Source organism: Sceloporus occidentalis, unplaced genomic scaffold (assembly GCF_023333645.1).
Source record: "Sceloporus occidentalis isolate IW3139 unplaced genomic scaffold, rSceOcc1.0.p SCAF_4, whole genome shotgun sequence".
NCBI lineage: Eukaryota > Metazoa > Chordata > Lepidosauria > Squamata > Phrynosomatidae > Sceloporus > Sceloporus occidentalis.
Genome location: NW_028316984.1, coordinates 157,346,974 through 157,372,035, shown reverse-complemented (window position 1 = coordinate 157,372,035; position 25,062 = coordinate 157,346,974). Strand labels below are relative to the sequence as shown.

Below are 25,062 nucleotides of genomic sequence, written 5' to 3'. Positions count from 1 at the left end.
AATTAGTTATGACTATATAAGAAACAGCATTGAAAGATTATCCAAACTTAATTAGAGCTGAGTACTTTAGAAAAAAAAATCATAGACTGCAAGCTAAAGAAGAAACAGTCGCTGAATGACACCAACAAACTGTATTGCATACAAAATCCATTATCCTGTGTGCACAGAGCATGACAGAATATAGCCAACAGCTAGCAAGTTTTGTACCATTCATTATGTTTCCCTTTTTGTCCACTAGCATTTCAGTATCACAAACCAACATTGGAAACATTGGATTTATTTTCCAAGTACTGCTATTTTATCATGTTCATTTTCTTCAGTGGAATCTCAGTGAGGGCTGTTTGGCAAAAGCCATTGAGGGACTGATGATGGTGGTGATGACAATGAGGATGAGAATAATCACTAAAATTATGAACAAATGGCTTCCTTGGAAAAGGATATATTTTATTGCAATTCCATTATCTTTCACTGGTGGCAAATGGACTCATACATAAGCCCTAGGGGTAAATAAGAAAAGCCATAGCACAATCTTTACATTCTTGAATGGGACAACCTTCTGTAGTAGCTACGGGATTACCTTGTATTTTATGTACTCTCAATTAGAATCAATTCAAGTGACTGACAGTGCTGATATCTGATTATTATTATTATTATTATTATTATTATTTTATGTGATAATATAATGGATAGCAAGAACTTATGTTAGAAACAAAGCAGGGGTCGCACTACAAACTGCAGTAGCAAGGACAGGATGCGTGAAACTGACAATTTTGAGTTTTCTCCATTTCTCAGGTTTTGTAATCTTAAATTCAGTTCATCATAAATTTTATCTTTTTAAAAAGAAGTTCACATGAACATTTGAACCCATTATACAGTTTTCACTTTTTTAATATGAAATGTAAAAACAATGGTACAGAGCACTAAAAAGAGGCGTTGGGGAGGCGCCTCTCCTTGCTCTGCAGCAGCACCACAACAACCAGATTGTGCGATGCTGCTGCGCAGCAAGAAAGGAGCACATGGAAGCAGCTCCTTTTTGTGGTCTACCTGCGATGCCACAAAGCGCTGGTGGCAGCATGATGACGTCATAGCTGCGCTGGCCGTTTGGACACAGTGCAGCTGCAACGTCATAGCTGAGCATGCCATCTGTACGACACTGCTCAGCTGAGGTGTCCTGATGACGTGCTAGGGTTAAGGGGCATCTGTAAGAGGCACCCTGAGGCAACCCTAGCACGTCACCAGGACATGCTTAAAGGCCCATCTGTACCGGGCCAATGTACACATTTTTGCAAGAAGTGTTTCCAATATAATCCTATTTTTAAAAAAATATTATTGACACTAGTAACCCTCAGCACAAACATTCTGGCAACAAGTGAGAGTTAAACACATGAGAAGCCTGAGCTGTCTAATTCAGCCTAGACAGTATCATATTGTGTCTAAACTAGTAAAGCGTTTAGAAAGTGTGTTGGTTTTGTTCTGTTGTGCAGCATCCCAATGCATCTTTCAAAGGTGAGTCCCATAGACGTGTTCACATTTGATCTTGCTGAAGCCAGCCTATTAATATATGTGGCCTACTAAGAAATTGTTATCTTGATTCATATATTGGGTGGTGTGTAGTCCTTGTGAATACATTTCAGTTTAGCTATCTCCTGTTTTACTTTTCAATTTGCAATTCATATGCTCAGCCCAGGGATTTGTAATCAGTACCAGAACCAAGTTGTTTCAAACAGTCATCCTTTATTCTTCTCCTTTCCCTCATCACCCAGATTTTTTTCCAGCAAGCTAATTTAGCTGGAGATAATTAAGAAGAAAACTGTTTAGTTACTGATATCACTATCTCTATACAAGTGGGGAGCAGAAGCCCTTCCAATCTGCACCTTAAGAACTGGCAGTAGATCCCAAATCTACCTCCTGCCTATCCCAGGTCTAAGGAATGGAGTTTGGTATGAAACTAACAGCGTTTAAATCATTCTAAACTATTTTTAAAACATATTCCTTTCTCCCTCTCCACTGGCCCCCTTTTGCCTGTGGGAAATGGAGTGATGAATAAATCGATTCAAATCTGCTTTTTCATCTCGTAACATAAAACTGCACCCCATATGCCCAGGTAGGCAAAACATTCACCAGGTTTCACCAAGAGATATGGAAAGAAAGTCTTTATTCTAGATAACAAGATAACATCAGGCTAGTAAGGCATCATACAGGTTGGAACACCTCTCCAGGTAGTTATCATAAGAAGTTGCAGAATTAAAAAACAAATTGGAGCTACATATCTTTGAAACTGACAAACAGCTGGGGGAACATAACAAAAATTCCTGACAGCCCTTACCTAAATGATCCCTTGCCACTTACATCATCTTCATCATTATTATTACATTTATTTATATCCACTCTTTTCCCCAATCTGGGATTCGAGGCAGTTTACAACAGCTAAAACAAACCAGTAAAACTTACTTCATACAAAAGTTAAAAATGTAATTAAACTATCAATTAAATTAAACCCAATCTGGCAGAGAAGGCAAAATGTTTCCCAAAACTAGAGTTCCCACAGTTTCCTAGCTTTGAGCCAGAGCAGCTAAAGCGGCCACAAACTGGATTATTTCTGCAGTATGTTTTGGACCTTAGTTGCTGGATAATGGCATATCACAACTTTACTTCCTTCACAGTTGCTGCATCCTGTCCCTCTTTCCTCCACTGGCTACTCTGGAATAGTTATATCAGCCTAGTGCACTGACACCTTTGGCTTAGTGCATCAATGTCCCAATGAATGTGAGATTCTGGGAGTTCTGGTGCAAAAAAGGAACATTTCTGAGTACTGGTAGAAGGTTAAAAAAATAATAATCAAAACTACCAGATTACAGGAGATCTGAGCTACTGCTCCTGACTGTAAGCTCTTTCAACTGAATGCAAACACTTTTACTGGCTGAAACTAGACACTACAGACACTTCTTAAAAACATATCAGCTACCTCTAGGCCCTATATCATGGAATGAAAAAAAGTCTACTCTGTGAATGTTTCTAAAGAGACTAGGGTTCCATGAGCTAAAAATTATGCTGTTCTCCATGTAAAATATATAGCACTTAGCTCTTTTGAACACAGGCCAAACAGACTGGGTGGAGGTCTATTGAAGAAACAGTTTGAAATGCAGGCATAGCAAATTCAGATTGTTCAAAAAAAGGAAAGGAAAGAAAGATATGGCACTTCAAAGAAAAGTTCCATAGGCACTACTTTAATGTTGCCATACAGGCTATGTTGCATTCCTCACAGCCCAGCCCTTGTGGTTATTAAAGGGAGTATGTTCTAAACAATTGTAGGAGACAGAGGGCATCATGGAGATATATTTGCTGTTTCTGTATGTTCCGATAGCCTTAGTTGTTGCCAGCATCTAACAGAGGAAGGCGTGACACTAGCTGAAGTTTTACAACTTGTTCAGATTGAAAAAAGGGAGCAGTTTATTATATTTTTGTCCAGTTTTTTCCCAGAGCAGGCTAAAATAACTGATCATACTTCAACTGCTTATCTATCCAATGTTCAGTCCAATTTATCCAATCCAACATCATGCACCCATAGGTCACACCACAAGCACAAAGGCACCACTGGGGGGTGGATGGTGGATTTATCAAAAACTGAGGAGGGATGGTAAGCACCCTTCTGGCATTAGTTCCTCCCCTCCAGAATGATGCAATTCAGATCCATCATCCCCACTTGTTGAACACACTTCGGAATCATCTTTTTCAAGAGAACTAGTGTCAGGAAAGAGCAGGGTTTTTTGCATTTGCCTCACTTCATCATGATTGAAACCAACCACAGTAGGACTGGAACCGTTTTCAAATGAGAACAACGGTCATACAGTGAGCCCGCGCCATACGCAGGCTCCTTATAGGCGGCTTTCAGTATATGCTGAAGCCGCCCGGGAAACAGGCGAATGCCCAGCACGCACGCATGGCTGTGTGGCAAGCACAAGCCCTATTATATCTAATGGGGCTTGTGACTGGTGTGTGCAGCTGTGCGGCGAGCACAAGCCCCATTGGATATAATGGGGCTCAAGCATACACGTTTTTTGCTTTACGTGGGGGGGGGGTCCGGAACGGATCCCCCACGTAAAACAAGGGCCCACTGTATAACCCGATCAGCAATTCACTTTAAATCATAGTGGGAACACAGCCATCATCATCATCACCACCACCACTTTCATCATAATCTCAGCTGGTAACAATATGTATCTTATCCATCTTCATATTGAATATAGTAGATTTTTTTAAAAAAAATCTACAGGGCAAAAAATACCATTATCAGATAAAGCAATATTATCGTCTTGTTTGAATGATACTTTAGCTTGAGCATCTTCTGGAGAAAGGGTTCAATAAAGCTGCCTCAATAGACCTTTAACAATGCTCCTTCAATCATGATTAAAGCACTAATGAGTATACTAAACATAATTTTACATTTACATTTTGAAAAAAAGAAGCCTTTGAATGGTAATCAGTCTTATTATTATTATTATTATTATTATTATTATTAAAACCCTTCATTTTCAAGCTGCCTATCAACAGGACTCCTACAATTTTCAGATGATTTCAAGTGCAAAAAAGTGATAAAGCTTGAAGAGAATATGATGGACTATTACCTGCACATTCACTGTCTTTTATAACGAAAAGCAGAAATAACTTTGAATTATCAAACTTGGGTGTGTGTATTTTATGTAACATTAATCATATTCAGCATGATTATTATCTTGCTGTATCTTCCTCAGATCACAAGCTGCAAAACAGAAGAGTGAATTCTGTCTGAAAAGGGATTATATTGAGAGTTCATTTGTCGAACTTACTCTGAAAGGTTTAATACCATGCAAAACAGATGGTGCCATTGTTTGCAATGTCTCGAGACCTCAGGCAACACAGGATCCAGACACAGTCTACTGCATTGCTTGTTCAAACTTAGAGCTCTCTCTCTCTCTCTTTGACCTTGGAATGATGAAGTGCTGAGTCAGCCTTGCTAAGAGTCAAACTGTTCAGGAAAGAAATGTGTTTCATCATTATGTGAAAGTGGAAACAACAATGAAGGGCTTTGGGATTCTTCTCCAAAAGCTGATTAACTGGTCAAAGTTCCAGATGTTGCCACATACATACATACATTTCTTACTAGGGAGCATACTAAGTTGGATAGGATGGGATTTAAAGCATAGGATTCTACTGGAAGAATGCTGAAAACAATCCAATCCAAGGAACTATGCCTGTATATCAAAATGTTCTCAGTAAGCATGCCACTATGGCACTGGAGGGAGGATAATGGGGAGAAAAGGGTGCCTCCATTTCCTTTCCCCCATCTCGCACCATGGGCTTTTAGCCTCGCTCTCATTGAAGGGCATGAACTCCCATCAGCTCCCTACACTTGAAAATTGGGCCACACAGGTTCCTTAACCTTAATAGTATTGTATTTTTAACTGTTGATTTTATGTGTTTTCTTTCTTAATTTTTTAAAAGACATATCTTTTTTAAGACATATCTCTTCCAGCAGGCCTCCCCAGTCAATTTTAAATCGTGACATTTTAATTGTATATGTAATCTGAGTGTATTTTAATGATTTCATAGCGTTGTATGTGTTTTTAATTGTGTTTTGTATTTTAATATGCCGCCTTATATGCAGAACCTATTGTAAGGAAAACAGGCTTGGACACAGAAGAGGGAGAAGTTAAAATAGGAAGAAGGAATATCAACAATCTGAGATAAACAAACGACACCGTAATATTAGCAGAAAACCTCACAGATCTGGAACAACTACTAAGGAAGATAAAAGAAGAAAGTGCAAAGGCAGGCTTATTGTTGAACATAAAGAAAACAAAAATAATGACTATGGAGAACTTACACAAGTTCAGACTACATGATGAAGAAACAGAAATAGTAAAAGAATTCTAAAACCTGGGGGCAAATATTGATAGAAATGGGGACTGCAACCAGGAAATCAGAAGGAGATTAAGAATGGGGAGGACAGCTATGAAAGAACTAAAAAAGATCCTAAAATGCAAAGATATACAACTCAGTATAAAAGTTAGAATCATACAAGCCATTGTATTCTCTATTACCATGTATGGATATGAGTGCTGGACAGTTAATAAAGAAGATAGGAAGAAAATCAATTCATTTGAGATGTTGTGCTGGAGAAAAGTGCTGTCCCACGGACAGCCAAAAAGACAAACAAATGGATCCTAGAGCAGATCAAGCCAGGAATCTCTCTGGATGCCAAGATGATAAAACTTAGGCTGGTGTACTTTGGACACATGATGAGAAGACATGAATCACTAGAAAAAACAATAATGCTAAGAAAGGTTGAGGGAAGTAGGAAAAGTGGAAGACCACATGCTAGATACCCCAACAGTGGCGGGGAAAGGGAGAAAGGGGCCACTTGGCTGCATGAGGTCTCCTGGAGTACTAGTCCAACAGTCAAACCACTACAACCATCAGCAGCACAGCAGCAAGAAGAATTTCCCACACACACAACCACTTGCCAAAAAATCTAGTGTCCTGTTAAAAGATGAGCTGGTCACTTTCTCCTCTAAAATAAGGTGCACATCCCCATGGCGCCTTGTTTTAGTACAAAAATGTTTTGTACTAATTACTGCACTACTGAATTGTGGCACTAGCAGCCAGGGCCACAAAAGTGGTTGGGATGGTTCAGGTAGGCCATGGGCCATGCATCACCTACCTCTACCTCTGCTTAAAAGTATCAACCTATACAAAAAGGTATAAATTCTTTAGTTTGTAGGAAATGTGTTATATCAATTTACCATTTCAGTTGTTAGTCCAGTGGGTCCTTGGTATGCATGGATTCAACCATGCATGGCTTGAAAATAGTGTGTGTGTGTGTGTGTGTGTGTGTGTGTGTGTGTGTGTGTGTGTGTGTCAAAGTTTGATTTTGCTATTTTCTGTCAGGAACACCATTTTACTGCACCACTGTATTTAATCAGACTTGGGCCTCCATGGATTTTGATATCCATGGAGGGACTTGGAACCAAACCCCAGCAGATACAAAGAGCCCTCTAATAAGTATTACCCACCTTCCTCCAACCTGGTACTCTCTAGATATTTTCCAGTATAACTTCCATCATCCCTGAAAAATGTTCATAGTGGATGGGGCTGATGAGAATTGTAGATCAATCAATATGGAGCATGTCAGGTGGTAGTACATTACTCTAACTGCAACCCAAATATTAATATTTTATTGGCATTTATAAGCACTCTTGTTTAAAATACAACATTTCAGATACAAGTGAATTAGAAAATTCCAAGTTCAGCTACATATTCTAGCAGTATTCTCTATTTTATTTAGTGTTTCCAAATCTCCAGTTCTGGCCATGAGCCCCAGGACCTTGATCTTCTTCTCCAATCCTTGAACTATGTGTATGTGTCTTCACATTTGTTTATCTTTTTTATTTATTTTATTCAGTATGAAAGAAAAAAGTTGAGCAATTGGGTCTGATGCTTAAGTTATCATTCTTATTGACATAACCAGAGTCTCTGTCCTGTGACATCATTAGAGGCCATCCTTTCATCTCAGGTTTTGGAACAACCATCTCGGGAATTATTGTGGTACTAACCTGGCAACTCTAATTCTATTTACATGTCTGCACAGTTTCTCAGACCACATGCAGCAGAGCAGTGTTGTATGACAGCCCACCTTCTTGTTTTGGTAAAGGTAAAGTTGTTGTTCAAAAATAGGAGAAAAAAACCAACAAATACGTAATACTATACAAGGTAAAGTTATGACAGGATCCCTGGTGGTGCAGTGGTTAAATGCCTGTACTGAAGCCACTCACGCAAAACCATAAGGTTGCAAGTTCAATACTAGCAATAGGGCTCAAGTTTGACACCAACTTGTATCCATCCGAGCCAGATTGTTGGGAGCAATTAGCTTACAGTTGTAAACCACTTAGACACTGCTAGTTCGGTATGAAGCAGTATTTAAATGAAGCTGTTAAATTCCTCATTGACAAGGTTGTCAAGTCATGCCCGACCATAGGGGGCAGTGCTCATCTCCGTTACTAAGCCAAAGAGCCAGCGTTGTTAGAGACTACTCTGTGATCATGTGGCCAGCATGATTACACAGAACGTTGTTTACCTTCCCACCAGAATGGTACGTATCTATCTACTTGCATTTGCATGCTTTCTAACTGCTAGGTTGACAAAAGCCAGGACTAGTGATGGGAGCTCACCCCATCATGCAACACTCGGGCCTCAAGCTGCCAACTTGCTGATGTTGCAATTAACAGAGTCAGTGTCTTAACCACTTGAGCCACCACATCCCCATCTCAATTTGGTACTTGGCTGATATTACAATTGGCAAGATAGTCAAGAGACACATGGGACACAATCTGGACACAGTGGATTGTGTTTGACCTGGTGATTCCTGTGTTTTCAGACTCCCACTTAATCGGAACATATTATAAATTATCAGTATTTTGCTTGCATGCTATTATATACCTGAAGACTATCTTAGGCTATGCAGCCAATTCTCTACTTTATTTTTAAATGATTGGTAAAAAGAAAATTGCCATGGTTTCATGCAAGTGATGTAACAATTTTGGTGGGAGAGAAAGTGGAAGAACATAATCCATCAGATGATTAGAATCAGCAAATGTATATTACATGGCTCCATCAAAATGAAATATCTCTCCCTACCTCAGAGGAAATTCCAATTAAAAATCCACACTTTTAGCTTGTGGTTAATCCCACTAATCCACTAATTGCACTGATTACTGCTTTCAGCTCTGCCAACATATGTTAACTAAATGTCTCCTAAAAAGGCTTCTGTTTCTGAAGTTAGCAAGTCTTGGGAGATTATTGCACTCAGAAATCCCACCGGGATAGATGCAGGATTTAAAAGTCAAAAACGGGTGCTATCACACTTACCCATTCCCAGGCTGTATGCAGCCCATACCCATCCTGGGCAGCCCATCTGCAACCCGGACTTTTGCTGCAGCCAGGATTTTCCCATTCCTGAAAAAGGTCCAGGTTGCAGACAGGCCTCCTGGGATGGGTACAGGATGCATAGAGCCTGGAAACAGGTAAGTGTGATAACACCTGGTTTTGACTTTTAAATACCGCATCTATTCTGCCAGGATTTCTGGGTGCGATCATCTCCTTTGTGTTGAATGCATCTGGTTTCTTTTTTATTTGGCATCAGGGCTCATGCATTTTATTTTAAATAAAATCAGTGAAATCTAAAATTGAATAACCACAACTGCAACTTACTTGATAATATTTTGTGCTGTCTAACAACAGTTTCTTGCACAGAAAAAAACAACCCTCAAGCTTTACTATTGGCTAACTAACATGTAAAAACAATTGGGTAAAAAAGCAAACACAGATGCAACCAAAATGGAGTGCTTCGACTTTTAGCATCAGTAGAAGAGAGTGAAAGAGAGCAAGTCCACTTTTAAATTAACTTTCCTTAACCTGGTGCCCTCCAGATATTTTGGCCTGCATATCCTACCAGCCAGTAGTAGGAATCACAGAGCTGAAATCTCTGGATGGTCCTAGATTTGGAGAGGCAGCTTTTAGTACTATTTTCATGGATGCTAGGCTAATTGCTCCAAACAATAACCAGTTCTTGTTGAGATCATCTTATTATACTGATTCCTAGCAGCAAGCAGTTATATGTAGAAACTTTCTACACAAATATATGGTACAGATTGAGTATCCCTCTTCCATACACTCAAATCTGAAATACTCCAAAGTCCAAAATTGTCCACATGGATGGCTGAGATAGTGACATCTTTGCTTTCTGGTAGTTCAGTGTACACAAAATTTGTTTTATGCACAAAATTATCTAAAATATTGTGTATAAATTACCTTCAGACCATGTGTATAAGGTGTATATGATACATAAATAAATTTTGTATTTAGAGTTGGGTCCCATCTCCAAGATAGCTCATTATGGATTATATATACAGTGCTACCTCGGGTTACGAAATTAATTCGTTCCGCGGCTCCGTTCGTAACCCGATACATTTCGCAACCCGAAAAGGCTTTCCGTTAGCGCTGGAAAGCCGCTAGCCGCACTTCGCATTTGAATTTCGCGCCGAAACGCGCCGAAATGAATTTCGTAACCCGAAAAATAGTTCGTAACCCGGAACAGTTTTTTCCAATCTAACTTTTTCGTACCCCGGAAATTTCGTAACGCGATCAATTCGTATCCCGGGGTACCACTGTATTACAAAATCCAAATAAACAAATAAATAAATCTGAAATACAAAATGCTTCTGATCCTAAGCATTTCAGATAAAGGGTACCCAACCTGAAACAACAATATTTATGTATTCTGTTATTATAATCATTTGAATAATAGCAATGAGTTTAAATAAAGTAAATTAGGGGTGTGGATGTGGATGTATAGTATATAACTCTCACATCAGTACTGGCTGTAATACATAAGATAGTCTTTTCATCAGAAATGATTGTTCTAGTCAATACCTTTTTAAGAGGAAAATGATGCTAACAGAGCAATATTTTGACAATAAATCTAAATTTGTAGAAATATGGTGACGGAGATGGCAGCGTGTGAGTGGGTGTTCTAGTAAACTGACCATTCTATCTGAACTTTAATGTTTCCGGTTAATTGACTGAAATAACTATTTCCAAATATAACTATCATATTAGAAATCTTACTGAAATGTACAAGTCTGTTTCTGCCCCCTCTAACTAAGGATACAAAAAGCTGCTAATATCAAGTCAGACCACTGATTGAGCCTAATCCAGCCCACTGTTTTGATACTGACTGGCAGTAGCTCTCCAGGTTTTTAGGCAGAAGATTTTTCAGCCATGCCTGGAGATGCCAGGGGTAGAACATGGAATATTCTGCATGCCAGGCATCCACCACTGAGCTGTGCATTCTCCTCCCACCATCCAATTGTCTGCCCATCCCCCAGGTTACTGTGTCTGTCCTTCCTCCCTCATTCTAACATGAATCAAATTAAGATATTTCCTGAAAATGTAACCCAAATGGCTTCTCCATTTTCTGCTATACTTCAATTGCGCAAACAATGAGGAAAAAACTTTTTTAAAAAACCCTAGGTAACATGTCTGGAGCATCCTAGTTCATAGAGTGTTTGAATTTGTATTCTTGACCTTGTTAAAAAAATAAAAAATAAAATTGAAGTTTTGGTTATCCATCCTAAACCTCAATGTACACAGGTGATGTGTGTTTGTCTTTTTATGTATGATGAACACAACTGATGCATGTTATATTTACCTACATTTATAATTTTATGGTTTTACTTCTGTTCCAGAGACATATTTCTATTTCTGGTAAATTATCTGATGTGTCTATATATTAATAATGCTGTTTTTTTCCTGAACAAGGGATATCCTAGGGTTAATTCCAGGATAGTAACTTATTTGCCTTAGGTTGATAATCCAGGCTGTCACCAGACATCCTCTGTCTTGCTAACTCACCCTTTTTTCCTGGCTGGTGAACATCCAGTAGCCCCTCGAGACCTCTTCACATAGGACATCATAATGTCCTCCTCTTTTAAACCATCACAATAAATAAAACATTCGCTAATGCCTCTTCCCTGGTTTAAAAGAACAGATGTATACTTAGACCAGGCTGGATAATGCACATAGGTTACAGTGCAGGCTGTCTAATTAAGATCAGTAAGATCCATTACAGATAATGCCAGATGAGGCCTTTGTGCTTAATATGGCTGTGAAAAACAATCATCTCTTTACGACATTTGCTTTTCTTACCCTTGATATAAGCGTACTTACACTTGGAGCTTTCCCTTTTTCACCTTTTGCTTCTCAGTCAAATGACAAAACATCTATTCTTTCCCTTTTCTGTTTATGCTGCATTTTTAAAGAAACAAAGATTTGAAATGAGACTATTGATAAGCAAACAGAAATAGAGGCCACTCCCTAGTTCCTGGTGGACATATTGGTCAGTGAAACTGACACGTGTCTGCTATTTCTCTTCTATTTTCCAGCAAATAGCTGAAACAATGACTCATCTAATAATTCAGAGACAATGAACTACTGTATCCCACCCATCCAGGGCACACTGTGAATGAACTGAAATCCATATTAGCCCCCAGAAGCAACAACAATAACAACAAAATATTATTACAAAGCAAAACCACTGAAAAACCTAGAACCACTCTGATATTAAACACACAAATGAAACTCTAATCATATAGATGTATTTCTTCCGCTGGTTAAAAGGAAGTTGGTCCAACCACTAACATTCTCCCTGTATTTATGTAAGATCAGCAGCAGCAGCTACCAACCTGACCATGTTGGCTACACCTTTACTGCAATTGCAGTAGAAAGAAGGTTCATTTGATTTCCTGTTAAAGATATGGCCAAAACCCACTAAATATTCCTTTTAGACATTCAATAACAACATTCTTAGATACAGGAAACATCGCCCTTTCTCTAACGTTTTTGGGGAGGGATGTTTGTACATCGTATTATTTAGATACTGTTAAAAAGGCACAACATTTCACATAAAGTCAATGCAGTGTCAAGTGCTTATTCAGCATGGGTTAGCATTTTTAAGAAATCTGTTCTTCTCCTATCAAATCTACCAGAGATAAATAATGATATAAGCTGCCAAAGGTTTTTAAAGGTTAAGAATATTACATGCTCCCTTTTCATTGAATAAGAGACTGCTGAATGAGGATTTTCAAATGAAACCTTCTTGCTTCATAAATAAGAAGAATAAGAAACACGTCAGCAAGATGCATCAAGAAGTAAGGTGTGGAATTCACAGATCTTAGGGACCTTCAGAAAAGCAGCAACATCAGTTTATCAATATTTTTGGTTCTGTCTGACTCTTGTAGGCCTTTGTCTAAGCCCTTCTGCTGGAATATATATATATATATATATATATATATATATAGGCATGTATACAGCATCTCTCCACCAAACCAATCCTCGGGAGGCAAAACACAGGCGCTCTAATAACAGATCAGGCAAACAACACACCCAAATATGAATAGTCTCATATTAACACTCACCATCTCCTGCTCACACCATCCTCTTTTGATGTTTACAGCACAGTCTGTAGGATGCAATACTAGGAGGTGCCTTGTTTGACCTGCTGCATGATGCTGTGACATCAGTTCAGATGATGCAGCTCATTATGGGAAAGGCTGCTGTTGCCATAGCAACCGAGATGTGATAGGAATCCTTACTGCATTTCTAGGGGAGCCCAAGACAAGCTTTTTAAAGAGACAGACAAAAAAGAATGCAAGGAGGAATGGGAAAGTGCAGTGTCACTGTTTTGTGTTTTTTAAAGCAAATATATTTAAGTGTTGTAGCCAATTTGTTCAGGCAAAACCTTGCATGAAAATTTTACTCTTGGGCTACATGGCAACTCGTATACATATACTCAGATTCAAAAAGGATGTCTGTGCAGGAAAACATGATGGCACTGGGACATTTGATTTAGCCTGGCTCATGAAAGTCATCTTCTAGGTATCTTACTGTGAATAAGTCACATCAGCCCAATTTTATGACATCGTCTTCAGCATCAAGGCTGTAAAAATGTGAACCAAAGTCTTTTTTCCCTAACCTTGCCCCACCCAAAATTAGTCCATGGATAATAAAACTCTTAGAAATCTTGTTTGGGTTGTGTATGTATATTTGTGTGTTAAATCTATGTCACACACCTGCCAGCAATTTGGTGTTACTATTTTAAATCTTTTTTTATTTAAGTGATCTTTTTAATGTTGTTTTTATTGCTGTTGACAAGAAAAGAGCTTTCTAGCCAGTCAAGGGGGGGAGGAAAGAAACACTCCATCGTGTCTCAGCTGTGTAACCTTCTGTATCATCTGCATGCTGAGTAGTCTGCCTTTCATCTGTCTATCAGACAGACACACAAATGAAGATTCAAGAGAGGCTGAGAGCAATCTGTGTGCCTTCTGAGCCACAGTGCCACAGGCCAAGCAGCAGTACAGTAAACAGACACTCTTCTTCATTTCTGGTCCAAGATGAGGGGGGCTAGGGGCGGATTACCATCAGCACCTGGAGCTTATCTCCATCATTTCCCATGAGCAAAGAGGAATGCAACTTATACAGGCTGCCATTGTGCAAGATTAAAATAGAGTAGTGTGACAATTCACACTTAAACACATATGACACATTTTTGGCCTTTAGCCAGTACTACTTGGATTAGAGAGAGGTTTTGGCAAAACTGCTTTTCCCAGGCATTAAAAAAAACCCTTTCAGCATGACAGAAAAGCTTTGGATTTTGTGGGCTTCATAGGCTGATGCCCAAGAGAAAACAAAAGGGCCACAAGGCCTCTAGGCCTTTGGAGTGCCACAAAAGTTCATGTGCCAATATCTGGACTCTGAAAGCCACAGAAAGTTGTAATCTTGCATACTAAACCTCTCCCCTGCCCCCACATTTGCACATGAGGGGTAAGGTTTATACCATGAACCTGAGGAATTAACTTGAATTTCCTACAAGTAATTAAAATCCTAGTCATGCCTAAGGCAAAACTGTTCAACTCAAGGGGATACATTTAGGTTTTGGACATATTTAACAAGAGTTAAAAGTAAACCATTGAATTGAGACTTGAGAGATCCAAGTTCAAGTCATGAAATTCATGGAGTAAGTTTGAGTCAGTTTGTCTCTCTGATTGCCTGATCTCCCAGGAATGTTGTGAAGATGATGTGGGAGAAGAGGAGCAATATGAGCCATCTTGAACATATTGGAGGAATATAAATGTAACAAAAATACAGCCCACCCTCCATATCAGCAGACTTACCATCTATGGATTTAACCATCTGCGGGTGGCAAGCCCCTATTTTTTCTTAATGGCAGCACATGCCATGCCACCATTAAGAAAAACAGGGCCATTAAAGGCCTGAGCTTACATGGATTTTGGTATCCATGGGGGCATCTGGAATAGATCCCCTGAAGATACAGAAGATACATACCTAAAACAAATGGCCAAGTTATCAAAGGTACAGTGGGTATGACCTTGACAGGAAGAATGCTGTTTCATGATCAAACAATGTTGCAGATGAGCTAACTGCATTCCCTGAGAAGCTATCTATGTAACACAAGTTTTCCATAATGCTACTCTGTCAGACTGACCTTAGCCCAAGTGTTAACACTTAACCCAAGTGTTAATGATAATTGAGAGAAGTCTCACTGAATCAATTGCTCAAGTGTAATTCAACACTTACATAAATCCCTCTGATTCCATAGGTCTGTACCAAGGGGGGGATGGGGGGCAACAGATGTTAACAGTGGCAGGGGAGGAGATGGAAGCAGATGAAGGTAGTGGGGAGGGAATTGGGGAAGGCATCTGCAACATGCAGAGGTATAGAGGATGAAGCAATGGGATGGGATGGCCTGTTTTAGGGCAGCAGAAAGAAGTTCCATAACATTCTATAATGGTCTATAAAGTTCTCAAACCATCTAGAAAGCTCAAGAAAGTCCTATAATCTGAAAAAGAATGATCTGAATGTCAAATACAATATACAGTCATCCCTCTGTTTTCACAAGGATCTGTTTTGGACACCCACCCACCCCTTGTGGGCACAAAAAGGCAGACTCACTGATATTCAAGCCCATAGACTTGAATGGGGCGCATGCCGACATGTGCATGCAGGGTGTGCGCCGCGGGGATGCACTCCATTGACAATAATGTCTGCTAGAAAGGAGGGGCAACTGTACTATTTAGAAAGGTAATGAAAAATTAGACAATTCTTTTTAAAAAACTTAAAGAGAAGATTTTTTGGAGAATATTGTCTCACAAATATTCTCATTCTGGCAAAGTGAACTTGACAAAAAGAATATTTGTGAGAGAATATTCTAAGCTAAGTACATGTTGGGGAGCTGTTTAGCAAGTGCAAGCGAGTGTTACAGTCAGCCCTTCTTATACATGAATTTTTTATACATGGATTCAAGCATCCACAGTTTGAAAATGTTCTCACTATATTTAATGGGACTTGAGCATCCACGGATTTTGCTATCCACGGGGGATTTGGAACCAAACCCCAGCATATAACAAGGATCCACTGTACTAAGTTTATGTAGTTTTGTGTGATAAGAATAGTATCTTGAATATTCTCTCTCAACTCACAGAGATGCATACCCTTATTTCTTAAGTAACACTCACTCATTTACACTACTAATCAACTCCCCCAGTGAACTTAGCATACTTAGCACTTAATAGCACTTGCGTGCCAAGTGTTTCTTTTTGTCATCTTCCCCCCCCCCCCATCTTCTTTCCCCCTACTTTTTGTCTCCTCCATTTAATCCATGCCTCCTTCAATCTGTGTGTCCTTTATCATTTCATCAGCAGCCTCTTTGGAGTTTATCACATGTGAGGGTTCCCGTTGCCCAAACATCACCAAACTGCAACGGAAGCGTCATAGTGGGATCGCACCTGGCACTATTAAAGTGTAACACTTTCATTTTCATCATGGAAGCATTATAGTAATTGTCAGAACAACAGCCCTTTCTTATTAATGGATTAAATTGTTAATTGACAGAAGCCCTGGTGGCGCAGTGGTTAAATGCCTGTACTGCAGCCACTCACTCACAAACCTTAAGGTTGCGAGTTCAATACCAGCCCAGGGGCTCAAGCTTGACTCAGGCTTGCATCCTTCCAAGGTCGCTAAAATGAGTACCCAGATTGTTGGGGGCAATTATCTTACACTTTGTAAACCACTTAGGGGGTGCTTAAGTGCACTGAGCATTATAGAAATGTACTTGCTATTGCTATTTATCAAACCTGCTCAACATTTCAACATTCTTTACAGGTTTTTACTGGGAGGTTTTTAAAAGTACAGTTAAAAGAAGCTGGGATGCCAGAGGATTATCTAGGGCCCTTTCTGGCAAACTGGAGTTTCAATTAAACAGAACACTGAAGTTTAGAACTAGAATTCCTTGTTGTTTTCAAAATAAGGAACTCTAGTTTAAAACAAGGGTGGGAATCATGTGGCCCTCCAGACAATGTTGATCAGCCTTTCCCAGCATTCCTTACCATTTGGTTAAGCTGGCTAGGGTTGCTGGGAGTTTCAGTCTACCCATTTCTGAACGGCTTTACCATTCCCATCCCTGGATTAAACTAAAAGTAGGAAGGACAACTATGATATATCATGTCAAGATATACATGTAAAGATATACCATAAAATACTAACCTTAGGATTTTCCATGCCATCATATTTCCCATATTTCTGTATGGTTGTGAGAGCAGGACAGTGAAGAAAATCAACTCATTTGAGATGTGGTCCTGGAGAAGATTCCTGAGAATACCCAGGACTGCTAAAAAGACCAATTGATGGGTCCTAGGGCCCGAACTTTCCCTGGAAGCAAAGATGACTAAACTGGGGCTTATGTATTTTGGCCATATCTTGAAAAGAAAGGACTCACTAAAAAGACTATAATGTTTGGCAGAATGGATGACAATAGGAAAAGAGGAAGACTGTATTCCAGATGGATAAACTCAATAAAAGAAACCATGGCCATGAATCTGTGGGAGCTGAGCAGGGCAGTTGAGGGTAGGGGGACTTGGGGGCTGAAGCATATGGCCTGGAAGGAGTGGCCAGGCAAGCATTCTCTGAAGATGCCAGCCACAGATGCTGGTGAAACATCAAGAAGAAACTCTTCTAGAACATGGCCACATAGCCTGAAAACCCCACAAAAAACTATGGAAGTCAAGCATGAAAGCCTTCGACTCCACATTTAATTTATACTTAATTTTTGTTGATGAGGCTGGTTAGAAGTATGCACTTAAGAAAATACATGACAAGCATTATGGGCCTGTGTTTGTCTAATCTAAATTGGAGAATGTGTTATTAAAGAAATCTTTATTTATTTTTTTTCCATCAGAGAGCCTAATACCAACTAGCAGGGTGGGAAGATCCAGATGATGGAAACAGAAGTGAGAAGAGTTAAACATACTATTCCTCATAGTTGATACTCCAATGAAATTTAGAGCCCTGTGAGCATTTTAAATTAAAAACAACAACAGCAGCAGCACCAGCAGCAGCACCATCAAAATATTTTTATCCTGACCTACATCATAAGAATTCTGGGTAGCTTCCAATAAAATCAAATTTCAACACTTTTACATTTAAAACAGCCCAAAGAATTTAAATATTCCAGAAACATAAAATAACACATTTTCTAAAAGGTAAAATAATTTAAAAGTATGCAAATATATGGATTTGGATGAAATCAATTTGTCGCCAAAAGCTTAAATTAAAAAACAAACAAATAGATGTTGACTTTGTGCTGGAATGAAACTATTGTCAGCAGGAATTGGTCCTCCAAGAGCATTCCACAATTATGGTGCCACAGAAGAGAAGCAGACCCAGAATCTATTACCTCATAGCATGTATTGAGGCCATTGGTGGGACATAGAGAAGGGCATTTCCAACAGATTTCAATCCTCAGGAAGGCATGTATGGGTAGGGGCACTCCTTCACATTGTAAGGTCCCAAGCCATTTTTCCTTTAAATGCAGTTAGCAAAACCTTGAATTTAGCCTAAAAATGTATTGGCAGCTTTTAAAATTGGTATTGTATGGCTTCTATAAAATGTTTTGGTCAGCAATCTAGCTGCTATGTTTTTCACTAGCTAACATTTTCAAGTAATTCTCAGTGACAGCATCACTTAAAGTACAGTGCAGTTGTCCAGTTGGGCGGTCACTAGTGCATAAATTACTCTACATAGGACAAGGAAAGGCCATGGCTGGCAGACCAACTAAAGCTAGTCCCAGGCAATCCAAGCCACAGAGTCTACTTAAACGTCCAGTGACAGGAATGGGTCTGGAGTGCTCCAAAGCTACACAACTGTTCAACCAGTTCTAGGACCCAGAACCAACAATCTGCAGATTCTCTGTATAACTGGAATTTAATTTCAGTCTATTGGTGCTCATCCAGCCCATTACAACATCTAGGAACTGTTCCAATAGATGATTCCAGTTCCAAGGAGAAATAAAGCTGAGTGAAATCATCATAGTGATGGCACCCAATCTTAAAACTCCTAATTAGCTCATCCAGTGATTTCATATAAATATCAAACAGCATGGGGGATAAGAAGGAATCCTATAGCTTAATAACTGGAGCATGTCCAAAGGACGGCAACTAAAATGGTGAAGGGTCTGGAAACCATGCCCTATGAATAACGACTTAAGGAGCTGGGGATGTTTAGCCTGGAGAAGAGAAGGTTAAGAAGTGATATGATAGCCCTGTTTAATAATAATAATAACAACAACAACAACAACAACAACAATAACAATAATAATAACTCTCCCCAGAGGATTGGGGCGGGTTAAAATCAAAATTCTGTATGTCTCCAACTGTTGCAGACTAAAAACGGCAGCTCTCCTCTAGATGCCTGCCTTGAGTCAGTAATGGGCTGGATGAGGGATAACAAACTCAAGTTGAATCCAGAGAAAACGGAGGTACTCACGATAGGTACCCCTAGTCTGGGGACGGAGATTTGTCAACCAGTCCTGGACGGGGTCACACTTCCCCTAAAGGATGAAGTTCGCAGTTGGGGAACTGGACTCATCACTTCAATTATCATCTCAAGTGGATGCGACAGCCAGGAGTGCTTGGTACCAACTTTGGTTGATACGCCAACTGCGTCCTTACCTGGACAAAAAGGACCTGGAAGCAGTGGTACTTGCACTGGTAATCTCTCGTCTTGATTTCTGTAACATTCTCTACATGGGGCTACCCTTGTACCAAGTTCGGAAGCTTCAATTGGTTCAAAATGCGGCAGCCAGATTGGTCACCGGTTCATCTAGGTTTGACCATATAACACCTGTCCTAAAATCTCTTCACTGGTTGCCAATCAGCTTCCAGGCACAATACAAGGTGTTGGTTATCACTTTTAAAGCCCTACATGGCTTAGGCCCGAGTTACACCTGTCCCTACACAATCTGCCCCGCACTCTCAAAATAACTGGGGAAGAATGTGTTAGAACACATCCCAACTAAGCTCACATCAATGTCTTAGAGAGCTTTTACAGCAGTCACCCCGAAACTATGGAACGATCTCCCAGACGAGATCTGTCTGTCTTATTGCCTCTTTGGAGTCATTCAAGAGGGCACTTAAGACGGATCTTTTCCGGCAAGCTTATCCACCTGACCTTTTGTAATATCACCTTTATACCATTCGACAAATAATTGCATCACCACTCAACAAGGATTTAGTTTTTAGATTTGATGTATTTTAAATGTATTTTATACTGATGTATGTGTTTTTAACTGATTGTAATCCCACCTCGATCCATCTGGGAGAGGCAGGAAAATACAAATAAACTATATTATTATTATTATTATTATTATTAAAATAAAACATAGTAAAATAATAACACAACCCCTAATCCACAATTTAAAATACAACAGCATAAAAATCAGTTATTAAAATCACAATAAAAATTACAATAACATTTAATCACCCTTGCAATGAGGCAGTTTAAGGGAGAGTCAAAGAAGGCATAGTTGTGAGACAGTGGAAAGGGCCCATGTATTAATCTGGGAATGTCCACCAGAAGAGATCCGTTTTGATGGTTTTTTTAAAGGCCTCAAGAGATGTTATGTGACAGATCTCCTCCGGTAGGTGATTCCAAAGTTTAGGATTGGCTGATGAGAAGGTCCTCTCTGTAACCACAGCAAGTCTGGTCTTCTTTGTCTGTAGTAAATTTGTCCCAGAGGACATGAGTGTGTGGGGTGGAATGTATGGAAGGAGATGTTCCTTTAAGTAAGCTGGACCTAAGCCAAGTAGGGCTTTAAAGATGATTACCAACACCTTGTACTGGGCCTGGAAACTAATGGCAGCTAGTGTACAGATTTCAGAACTGGAGTTATATGGTTGCCTCTTGATTTTCCGGCAACCATCCTGGCTGCCATGTTTTGGATTAACTGAAGTTTCCGAGTTAGGTACAAGGGTAACCCCATGTAGAGTGTGTTACAGAAGTCCAATTGAGAGGTTACCAGAGTGTGTACTACTGTTTCTAGGTCACCTGGTGCCAGGTAGGGTCATAGTTGGCATATCAGCCGAAGCTGATAACAAGCGCTCCTGGCTGTCACATCTATCTGAGCTGTCAACTAAAGAGACGAGTCCAGCAGCACTCCCAAACTACGAATACAGTCCTTTAGGGGAAGTGTGACCCCGTCTAGGACCGATGAACCTATTGGTTTAAATATTTGAAGGGATGTAATATTGAGCATATTTTAATCACTCACATGTGCAAGTATCTGTCAGAATTAGGAGCAATGGGCCTAATTTAGTAGATCTTCCAAATCTGCCATAAGTGTCTGCCTCATGCCTGGCTTTCAAAGTTCCTTGAGTTATATTCACATAGGACAATTTTTGAACAGTTTTTAAGGCTCTGAATAACAATACTTAGACTAAAGGTCTCTTTAGTCTGATTTTCTGTTTGCATTGTAGTCACTCAGGGGCTCGACAGACCTCTCCGAAAAGGTGGGCTGGAGGTGCCCGTTTTTGCTGCTGAAGGACACCACAGCAGCCAAACTGTGCAGCATCCCTCTGGACCAAAAAGAGCCCTCTAAAAGCAGGTTATTTTTTGTTCCTGCAGCAGATGTCATGTGTGAGCCATTGGCACACTGTGGCATGTCAATGACGCAAGAACAGTGATGTGACGTACAAACACTGCACCACACTTGTGTCATTATGGCAGCCCCGATGTGGATGGGAGGCCGCGATGATGATGCCACCACCACGCGGTAGGGTCCAGGAGCATTTGGTTGTTCCGTTCTCCTGAACCCCAATTTTGGCCCCAGGCCACCGCAAAGCGGCGGTCTGTTCCAGGCCTTAGTTGCCTATAGGCAGCCTATCAGAAGAACATGAAAGTGGTTGTACTTATTGCACATTTTGGAGTATAAAAAGCAAGGAAAAGCTGATTGAGACATATAGACTGATCATCTCCAGTGTACAAAGATTTTGGCTCAGGAAAACTTTGGTGATGCAAACTCTTTACAATTCTGCTGAACACAGGGGGCACAAGATTTGAAGACATCCATTGAAGTACTGGCTACTCCTTTGCAGATGGGCTAATGGAGGACATAGGAAAATAAAGACAACACCTGCACAGAAAAGTTTCCCCAAAGTAAAAAGAACTTCAAAACTGAGAGCTTCTTCCTTATTGCTCTGACTATGAATAAATTGTTTTTTAAATGTTTTGCATTAAATAAATGTGTATGTAATTATTTTTATTATTTTATGCAGCAATGCTATGGCTATGCATTCTATGTCAAACTGATTTTACTTTTTATTTTTACATCAGTTTAAGTATGTATGTCTTTGATACATTGGTTGCACTTTGTTTCACATCACTCCTAAAGCTTAAGAATTCAAGGTCTTTATTTTAATTAAGGTCTTTGTTTTAATTAAAAGTTAGATGGCAGATTTATGACAACAAAGTTGGACAGTCAGGAGGATTTATGTCTGTAGAGTTTTGATAGTGAAGCTGGACACTTCATAGTTAAATAAGAGACATCAAAGTCTTGCAAGCTTTGGAATAGTAGTCAATCAATACAAGGGCAATTTTAATAATGATGAAGGAATACCTGTTCAAGATGTGTAAGGGTTTGGGGATGTTGTATATCTATGCTTGAAGTGAAAGATAGCTGGCACAACTGTGGGATATTGACGACATTTCTGTTTATTAATAATTTTTTATGTTTTAAGCTTTTTAATTATAGATCTGAGACCTCTCTTTTAAGATGAAGGTCTGAAACACATGGGTCAAATAAAGCAGCTTCTGGCCGCTTTGAGGGCATGACATTTAGATCACTCCCACTCCCAAAGCAGCTGGAAGCTGCTTCGAGGCTGTGCTAAGGTGGCAAGAGATGGACCTTATAGGAGTGGATTTAATCCACTCTTTTGGCTTCCTTTGGAAGCGGGCCATGGGGTGACTGCAGTCCCAGAAAGATTGGGACCAGTGGCTACTCCTTCTGGGCATCTACTTCAGCCTGAAGAGAGAGTCTGCTTGTTTTCTGAACATTTTTAGTCATTTTTTATAGTCTACTTAAATTTTTCTTAAAGAATGAAATATGTTTCCATTTATAGGGGGAAATTCTGTTCAGTTTTTTATTTTTGCATATTTTTGTACAGCGTGAAAGCTTGTCTCTGAAGAATTTTTAGATACTTTTAAACACATTTTGCTGCAGCTATCTAACAATCCTGAGTGATAAATTTGAATTTCTTTTCATATTTAATTTAATTTAATTTAATATTTAATTTGAAATGCTTATTTAATTTAAAACGCTTAAGGGACTGTGCAGTCTAGCTGTTTGGGCTGACTTGGGGGTGGGGCCAGGGCATAGCCAATCCACAGTGTGCACCCTGACTCTACCCCAGAGTGGCATGATGCCGTGTGCCACACTGCACAGCATGCAGCATCACAGTGCTCCTCTGGGGCTGCATACAGTACATATGATGCAGTGCCAAAGGAGTGCCCCTAAGCCATAGCAACACTGCTATTGTGCCTTTTACAGGGTACAAGAAGGAGGTGCAGGCCACCCCTAAGTCTCCTAGACTAGAGAAGATTTAAATCAAACTAGGCATTAATATTTAATATTTGTTGAGATTATTCATAATATTTTCCCTGAGTTTTAGTATTTTATTCATTACTTCACCATGGCCTTTCATGCTAGTTACACTGCAACACCTTTAATTGTTATGCTTGGTGCTATGATGAGTCACTCCGTGGAACCCTCTCATCAGGTCTGGTAATTATCACCCCTTCTAACTCCCAGTTTGTCACTATCCAACCTTCCACACATTTAGTTCTGTTAGCTTTGTATGGTTCTTAAAGTTTCCTGCATTTGTGTGCACCTTTTCATAATTCTAAATAAAACTCTTTTATGCATTAAAACCAGAGTCTCTCTGGTTAGTAGTGATATACATGAGTGAAAAGATTTCCTTAAGTTACCCACCTATTGCAAGCCTCCTTTTTAACTAATAATTCCCTCCCAATATAAAACAGTTAATGGAGACTCCATGTCTCCCTACCTTTAAGGACATCGTGATCTTTTAATCTAATTTGGGGCAGATTTGATATCCCATTATTTACCTTTAGAATCATTGTTCATATAGATCACTAACCATGAACCAAACATTATTATTAATTAAATCCCCCATTTGATCCTGACATTTGGGGTAATAATGGATTGTCCCATCAATGACAAGATTCTCTTTAACCACATTTGGTTACAACAATATGGAGATGGCATTGTGTGGTAAGCCAAAGGCTGTATTTTCAGACTTTAAAAGTGGTTTAAAAGCTGTGTGTCATAAAATCCTAGGAGTAGCAAGGGGTAGTCAGGTTGGAACTGTCTTTCGGACCCCAGAGACAAAGATCTGATCAGTCCCATCATTCCATTTATCTCCCAGCTATAGTATGTCTGCAGCTTTTTTAATTGTTTAATAAACTATGCAAGGAAGATCTTTCAGTCCACATTATTTTTGTACAAAAGTTACTAATGTAAACCTGTTATATGGCTATTCCCAAAAGAAAAGAAATAAAAAGAAATACACTGTTCCTGTAAAGTGCCTAGCTGTTGCTGTGCTTTATGCATAATTAGCGTTTTTAACACTACTATATGATTTCATTTTAATATGCTTAAAGCACCTTTCCTCCAAGCATGCGTCATAAAACAAAATGTGCATAATGTGTAGGACTATAAACATAGATGTTTATCACACTATGCTCTTAAAGAGGTACTATTCCAGTGTGACTCCTCTAGCTGCCTCCTGTTGCATGCTGGGATTGGCAGTTTTAAGGAGGGGTATTTAGAATTCTCAGGCAGAGAAGTTCAGCTCCTTAAAACTGCCAATCCCAGCATGCAACAGGAGGCTGCTAGAGGAGTCACACTGGAATAGTAGCTCTTTAAGAGCATAGTGTGATAAACATCATAGTTATAAAAACCCAGCAAGTAAATAATAATTCTTCCTTCAAACAAAATTATAAAGACTCCAAGCCAACAGGCAAGATATAACAAGATTAGCTCTATCTTCCCTGTAGAAGATAGAGCTAATCCAAACAAATAGCAAAAGTGAACCTAAAATG

At 39.5% G+C, this 25,062-nt stretch overlaps 1 protein-coding gene across 2 annotated transcripts in view; it reads right to left on the bottom strand.

Moving 5' to 3' along the window:
* The window catches only part of AKAP6 (A-kinase anchoring protein 6), a 330,076-nt gene extending 316,981 nt beyond the window's left edge, over positions 1-13,095 (bottom strand). Inside the window, exon 1 of one of the 2 annotated variants that reach the window (XM_089522088.1) lies at positions 13,011-13,095. The gene's annotated coding sequence lies outside the window, so the exon portion shown is untranslated. The remainder of the gene's footprint in view (positions 1-13,010) is intronic. The other variant, XM_089522091.1, reaches the window with a different exon arrangement.
* Between the last annotated feature and the right edge of the window lie 11,967 nt (positions 13,096-25,062).